This window comes from Alligator sinensis, unplaced genomic scaffold (genome assembly GCF_000455745.1).
Source record: "Alligator sinensis unplaced genomic scaffold, ASM45574v1 scaffold1164_1, whole genome shotgun sequence".
Classification (NCBI taxonomy): Eukaryota; Metazoa; Chordata; order Crocodylia; family Alligatoridae; genus Alligator; species Alligator sinensis.
The window spans coordinates 1,853,829-1,861,644 of NW_005842225.1; the positions used below are offsets into that span (position 1 = coordinate 1,853,829).

The 7,816-nt window shown below is 58.1% G+C and overlaps 1 pseudogene; it reads left to right on the forward strand.

Annotated features, from left to right (window-relative positions):
• The first annotated feature begins 6,241 nt into the window (after nt 1–6,241).
• Nucleotides 6,242–7,555, forward strand: LOC112550853 (annotated as a pseudogene).
• Nucleotides 7,556–7,816: the final 261 nt, after the last annotated feature.

Sequence of the window (7,816 nt, forward strand, 5' to 3'; positions counted from 1 at the left end):
CTTTACGCCCGCGGCCCGGGCCCCCTCCGGCCGCAGGACGAGGCCGTGGTGCAAGGGCACGAGGGGAGGGTGCAGGGCCCAGCGGCTGCAGCCCCAAGGGACAAGGCCCCCCCGAAGGGGACCGGGCCGCGCCGTGACGCTCGCCCCGGCTGAGCCAGGCGCCCAGAAATGCAGGGTTTCATCAGCCACCACCTGCTGCGCAGGATTAATGTGCGGGGAAGCACCGCCCTGCAATTTCAGCCTGCAGATTATTTTTTTAATTTAGAAGTATCCCTTGATGTTGTGGTTTTAATTACCCTCTCTTTGATGTTGTGGTTTTAATTACCCTCTCTTTGCTTTCTGTTTGTTTTGCTTTATTATTTGTCCCGCGTTCACAGGTGATATTCGGCTTGCGCTCGGCACCAGGGCCCGCCTCTCAGCCTGTGCGTCTCCCATCCCAGCGCGGTCGCGGAGGAAAGCCAGGCTCCACCGAGCCCGCGGCTGGAGAGACGGGGCACAGGGTGCTCCCACGCCAGCCTCGGGGATCCCTGCAGATCGAACGCCCCCAGCCTCAGCGTTGGATGTGAGACCAGCCCGTCGTTGCCCCTGCGTGACAAAAGCCAGCACTGCTTCCATCGCTGCCAGGAATCGATCTGGATCGAAGCGCCCTCCCTGCGGTGCGCCCGGACCCCGGCCTGCTCCCTCCCCACAAGATGCTCCTGTCCCCGGGCTCACTCTCCCTCGTGTAGCAGGTTGCTGCCGATAACACCTGCCCTTCGTGCCACCCTGCACGCTCGTGCCCAGAGCATCCCCACCCTGCCTGGGGACACCTCCTTGCAGCCGGGCCCGGAGGAGGCGCTCGAAGCAGATGGAGGAGCGGAGACCTCAGCCCTGAAGGGCTGCTCTTGCCGTGGAGCGCGGCACAAACCCAGAGTCAGCGGCGAGCCGCGGGACTCGCGGCCTGGGGCTAGCGGATCAGCGGGTCTCTGCTCACGGCCCCGGCCCAGGAGGGCAGGGAGCAATCAATGCCAGCCACCAGATTCCATCAAATTAATGTGAAAAAAAAATGGAGACCAAATGAGACCTTTCCCTTTCAAACAAAGTACAAATTAACAGTCAGCCGCCTTTGAAAAATGGCCCTAATCCCTGTCTGCGTGGGGAGTTTGTTCCTGGTGCAATGTGCCATATTATGACAACGATATATTCTTCAAGTGAATGAAAACTAATGAATAACTAACACCCTGACAGCCCTGCTATTACCGAGCGCTTAGGACTTGGGTAAAACTGACAGAGCAAGATGAATGTGGCACTAATACGAGATGTTCCTCTGCATGGCTGGTCAGGGGAATCCAGATTTAATGGACATCGCAGATGGGTTAATTCTGCAGGCTGAGCTGGATGCCGAGCCTTCGCTGCCGGCTCTGCTGTGGCGCGGGTTTAATTAGTCTGGGCGACTGAGTCGCAGTTTCTAATCTCCTGTTTGTGAAGAATTCATAACGGGATCCTGGGACCAAGCGAAGAGACTTTCCCCATTGTTCGCCTCTCCCAAATAACAAAAGGCCACCTCTGCCCCGCGCCAGCCCGTCCCTCTCCCCAGCCCGTGGCTGCTACCGCTTCCAAACGTGCCCAGGCCAAGAGGCACTCGCTCCCCGTTGTCCAGCACCGCACGCGCAACACCTCCGCGCGCCGGCTGCAGCTCAGAGCCCGGTTTCAACAAGGGATGGACGTGTGCGCGGCACTCGCAGCGAGAAGGCGGAGGAGGGAGCGAGGAGCCAGGCCAGCCCGGCAGGGAGAGGGAGGACACGACACGGCTCGGGCATCTCTGCCCGGCACTCGGAGGCCGTGGCTGCGGGGCGGGGACGCTGAACCCCCTCCTCGAAAAAGACCAGGACATTAAGGGTCAGGAAAGGCCGGTGAGCACAGAGCTAGAGAGGAGCTGCCCAGGCATGTTGTGAAAAGCAGGGTTTTCTCTTTGCAAAAGGTGATGTGTCAAAAGTAAAGCTTCTTTCAGGAACAAATCCATTCCCATGAGATCTTTTCCATTTGAAAGTTTTGAGAAAACGGATGTTTCTAAATTCTCAATACATTCTTCTTGGGCATCTGCAAACATTAAACAGTCAATTTTCCCATTGGAAACGGCTTTCTGTTTTAAAAATCAAGCCAATTATAGTCATTAAAAAAAAAAAGGATCCAAATTTGCAAGGAACATTTTAATTGACATTAACTGAAATCTTTTTTTCTCTCCCCAGACTTTGCTCTCATGGAAATTTTCCAGATTTTGATTCTGCGTCCCAGCTCGGGACAGGGAGGTTGGCTGAAACCCGCGTCCCACCGAGCTGCAGCTGGCGCGGCGATGCGCAGCCCTTTGTAGCTCAGGTAGATGGAGTGAAGGCTGAGGCCCCGCTCCAGTGGCACGCTGCCCTCGGAGCAATGCCCCCGCGCGCTCGCAGCCCACGTCCTGGCACCCCGCCTTGGGGCTAACGGGCACCGCAGGGACAGACCGCACGGGAGCTGCAAGGCTGGCAAAACTCCCGTCTCGGAGAGCAGGAGCCACCCGCCCTGGCCTGCAGCAGCACTGCAAACCCCCGGGACACGGCCCTCCCTGACCCCTGCGGACCGCGCCCGGCCCCCCGGGCACTGCCGCCTGCCCCGGGATTCCCCCATCCATAGGGGGACCCGCACGCTGCTCCTCGGGCTTGCTGCGGCGTCCGGCTGCTTTCTCCTCATGTATTATTCAGATGACCTTTGCCTTCGAAGCACAGCCCATCTTCCGCTCTCCCGGTGGGGTTTCCTACATCCGTGCTGCTGCCCACCCCAGCTCCAGGACCAGGAGCCATCTGGGAAGAGGCTTCCCCGGGGCTGGGCACTGCAGCTACCATCACCTGGGAGCTGGTACCGCACGGGGATAGCGTGGGCAGTTTGCGGCTCGCCCACAACCCGAGCCAGCAAGCAGTCCCACGGGCACCCACAGAGATGTGGGCATGCAGCTGTCATGCAAGCCCCTGGCCCGTCATGTCTCTGCAGGAGCAGGCACCAAAAGAACCGTTAAAATCCATGCTGCGTCAGCCTGCCGCGGCTGTGATGGCAGCCCCGGGAGCCCCGCCACAGCCCGGCAGAGCCAGGGAGGATCTTAACTCCGGTCATGACAAAGTTGAAGCGTATTAGAGGAAAGCTAAGCAGCTTGCTGGATGCCAAGCACATTAAATATTAATCTAACTATTGTGAGCACCAAAACGCTCATCTCTAGAAGCTCCCTGACGCAAGTGTCAGAATCAGAGTGGAATTCAGGCTTTATTCACTTTCCATTAGCAACTTAAATTTAAAAAACGGTCAGAAAATGGGCAGTGAGTTGCAGAAGCCACTCAGTGCAGAGATAATTGGAGTCTAAGTGCAGTCGGCTAATCACTCCCGGAATATGCTTCTGATCGAGATAACACTGACTGACTTGTTTCCCCGCTTGGTTAAATCAGTTCAGACAGTCTCAGCTTCTCCTGACGTGGGACGGGATCTCTCAGCAGCCGTAAGGCTGTCGGGGACGTGGGGGCGACGGGACACGTGGGCAGCGCCTGGCCCCGGGAGAACAAGGCAGCCCGGTGGGAGGTGGGCGCGGGGCCGTGCGGCGAGGGGTGCTGCTGGGAGGGGGCCAGGCCAGGCCTCCGCAGGAACCCTCCTCTGGGACAAGGGTTTCTGGGGTGAAGCCGAGTGCGAGGCTGTCACAACCCCTGTGCGGACCGGGGCGTCCCCCAGCCGGGCTGAGCCCGTCTTCGGTCCCCAGAGCAGCCACCGTGCCCACCCCCCACCCTGACAGGGAACACCGCTAGCACCACAGGCGCCCGTGTCCCCCAGGACGCGCGAGCTCGCCGGGCGTCTCGAGCAGCGTCTGGAGCCTGCCAGGGCTCGCTGTCCGTCTGCGCGCTGCCCGCAGCCTGCGTGGGACGAGGCGGTGGATCGTCCTCGTGCTCCTCAGGGCCACGGTACACGTGCGCCTGCCTGGAACGAGGATGAGAACCGCTTTTACAGCAGCCTGCTTGGATATTTGACTTTCCGCTTAATTATTAACTTTGCTGTAGTAAATAAAGGCTGTTTATGAATTCCATCCATCTCAGCAAGCGCTCTGCATGTAAAACACCCGGGACATTTGTAACGGGGAAACCGCGTTCAGTTTGGGTTTATTTAAAAGACTGAAATGATAAATAGTTATATTTTTGCAGATAGTCTTGTGGAGTTTCTTAAATTAAAATGCCTGCCAGCAATTATGCTTGACTTGCTCATCACTCCCTCATAACAGCCTAAAAGATGCGAGTGGACTAGAATAAATTGGGACTTTAAAGAGCCGGTGTGCCTGGCAGCAGCCGCTCGGGCGCGGAGGAGTCAGAGGCTCGGTGGGCGAACACGGCGCTCGGGATCCTGTGTTAGCGCCGCAGCCTCTCTCCAGCTCATGAAACGTGCATCGCATGAGCTCCTTCGCCCCTGGCTGAGCTCTGGACGGGGCTGGCAGAAACAGGCTTGGTGGAGAAGTGCAGAAATCGGCGTTTGTTCCCGCTGACGTCCAGTGGTTTTCATCCGGCAGCGACAGGACGTTCCCTCTCCTCCTGCTCAGCGCTAGTCTGGACAACGGGCCGCGGCCAGACCCCCAGGGAAACGCAGACCCCTGCCAGGAGTGGGGCCAGGAGACCCCGCAGCCTGCCCAGCCAGTCCCGCTCCCGCCCCGGGACCAGCCGCACTGCTGGGAGACGCGAGGCTGAGGCACCAGCCAGCAGCAATCACCGCCGACCCCGCGGCGTCCCTCCAGGACTCAGCTCCCGGGCGGACAACTGCGCCTGGGGCGGGACAGAGGCCTCGCCGGCCGCCACGCGCCTCCTCCGAGGGGTCTCGCTCTGCTCAGGGCAGTTAAGAAACGTCGCTCCTGCAATTACAGGGATCTCGCCCTCCTCCTCCCGCGGCTTCCGACACGGAGAGCAGGGGCTGCCTCGGACACGCCCGGCACTCGCGAGCATCGCGGCGAGGGTGGCCGGCCGCACTTCTGCTCAGAAATAAGTCGTGGAGCCTGCGAGGCCCGGACCGGCAGGACAGCCTCGGAGCGACGTTCATTCAGTTTGCACTAGGCCTGTGCCGTATTAATTATTTATCAGGATGTTTTCTTAAAGTAGTGTCTTCGCGCCTTAATTTTCAATTCCCTTAATGCTATGAGGCTCTCTGCTGGCAACTCATCCATTATTAATGGCATTAAAACAATATTTGTTTTCCCCTGAACGCGGCTCTGAGTGCTGTCCTCATATCCGGTTGCATTTTTCTGAAACTTTAATGAGGGTCTCCGATTTCCTCCCAGCTCAGAGGCGAGGTGCGAGCTTGGCACCAGCACCCATGCCTTCGACACCGCTGTCAAAGCACGCGCGGCTCCCGGGGCTGGAGCGATGGAGCTGAACAGCGGAGATGAGGCGGGAGGAGCAGCAGAGGCGCCCGTCGTTCCCATGAACGCTCTGTGCTTTCTCACGCCGGCCGGGGTCCCCGGGCTCGGCAGACAGCCCGCGCCGTCCCGCCCGAATGGGATTCTTCCCCAGAAAAAGCAAACAGCACCGCTGCTTTCATCTGCGAGAAGCATTTCAATTCAGCAAAGGGGCACGTGGAAGATCGTGGCGTTAAGGAAGATGTGCAATCTCAGGCTCTCCTCTCGCTGCCAGGGAGCATATAAAAAATTAAAGCCCGAGTCCTGCCTTCTGCCTTTCTGGGCCCTAATTATAGACACATTTCCACAAGGAGGAGCCAACTGAAGTCTAATATTGTGTGAAATCTCGTAATTTCAGTGCAGTGCTCACTTGATGTAGATTGGTAATTGGGGCTGTGGAATCAATTTTTCCCCTACTTGAAACACCCAAATGAGTATGAAATGCAGCGCGTTGGAGCCGCGCATGGCCCCTGCTCTGCCCCGCGCTCGCGGGGGGGCCGCCCTTCTGATCTATTTTTCATACGAGCGCAGCCTTCCCTCCGACTTTGATGTTCCGCGTATGGAGCTATTACAGCCACTTGCCATTGAGATGCATGATCTGTAGCTAATCTCCAAAGCTTTGATGCAAGCAATAATTATTATTATTGATGTCATTGCTCCATATTTAAAACATGGAAATCTCTCTGCAAGCCAAGCCCATGGCCAGTGGGAAGGGGAGGGAGGCCTGCCCACACCCAGCCTGGCTACCCCCTCCTGCTAATGAAGAGGTCCCTGGGACAGTGCAGACGGTCCTCGTTAACCTCCACCAGCCTCCAGATGGGCGGACGGACGGACGGACGGACGGGTGGATGCACGGACCATGGGTAACGATGCAGCACATGCCCAAGGCGCGATGCATGGAGAGTAACCCCAGGCCACAAGCCCTGGGGCTCCCACGTCCCAGCCGTTTGCTCGCGCTGCTGATTCTGACCCCGAACGGGGGTGACGCTCTGCCCTCATCCCTGGGGAGTGAGGCTGGGCCTCTCCTCGCCCGTGCCAGCGCGAGCGCCTCTCCCCCGAGACGCCCGGGGCGCGCAGGCCTCTGCACGCGGAGCTGCGGGGGTGGCTGGGAGGTCCTGCTCCGTGCTTTCTCCTTCTCCGAGCTCTTCACTTGTACCTTGCCACCTCCATCTTAGATTTAAATCAAGTCAGGTTACCGTGGAAATTAGCAGAGACAATGCTTTCAATTAAATTCTGATTAATTAACCCTCCCCCAAACTTCACCATTTCATCACTTCTAGGAACTGGCCATCATTTTACCCAAGAGAGCCTGAACAGCAAAGCCACTGAGACCCCTCCAGCAAGAGCCTGGATCCGGTCTGCTTTAACCCTGCAGCCTCCAGCACCGTCTCGTCTCCTCCCTCCGACAGCGGAGATGCCGGCTCAGCGCAGGCACCGCACATTGGGGACACCCAGGAGGTAGCAAAGGGCCAGCAAGGAGCCAAGGGCAGACAGGCTCCTTGTCCCCACCTCGTAGATGGAGAGGGAGGGCCACAAAAAGGGGAGGGGAGGGGAGATGTCCCAGGTCGCTGCGTCAAACCTGGGCTGAGACCCCAGGCAAGTCTCCCCCAGCCTGCCCCGACCGCAGAGCAAACGCCCTCTCCGAGCGCCCGCAGCGCGCGGGGAGCAGGGCTGCGACAGCTGGCCCAACCGCGGTGCGCCCGCTTACCGCCACGGGCTGCAAACACGCCTGCCATCGGCGAAGGTTCAAACCTCCGGGACTCTCACGGGGCACGGAGCTACCATCCACCAGTCGTCACCTCCACGCCACCCCACAGCCCCGATCCTGCCCGGGGACAGGGACCGTCCACGTGGGGCTCCTGGTCCTCGGCCTGCCAGCGGCCCTTCTTTATCTCCAGCACACCCAGGCGCACGCAGAGCCTGCGTGATTCCCAAGCGATGGCGAATGTCACCGCTCGCGTCACTGAAACAAGGAGGTGCCCCGGTGGGACGGGTCCGGGACCCCAGAGCGCTTTGCTTCGCTGGAAAACGCATCCGCGGGTTTCTTCTGTGGAGGCCGGTGGAAGCAACAGGGCCGCAGACACAGAGCTAGTGGCCCCGTCTCCCAAAACGCACTTTATAGGTCTCTAATTACGTTGGAGCAAATTGCATTAATATATTTAGCTACCTGTTTAATTAGGCTAGTGGCAACCATTTCTGAGAAGGCAAATTTAATAACAACTCTGAACACCTAACGGGTGGGAAAAAATTGTAGCATTTCAGGTTTGATTGCACACCAATGTTAATGGTTAATAAATTCTCAGAGCTTATGTATTGGAATAATTTGGGTGTGTGAAAACTCATTTTCATATCAAGAAATAATATTTGCTTTAATTATGTTAGTTTAATAGT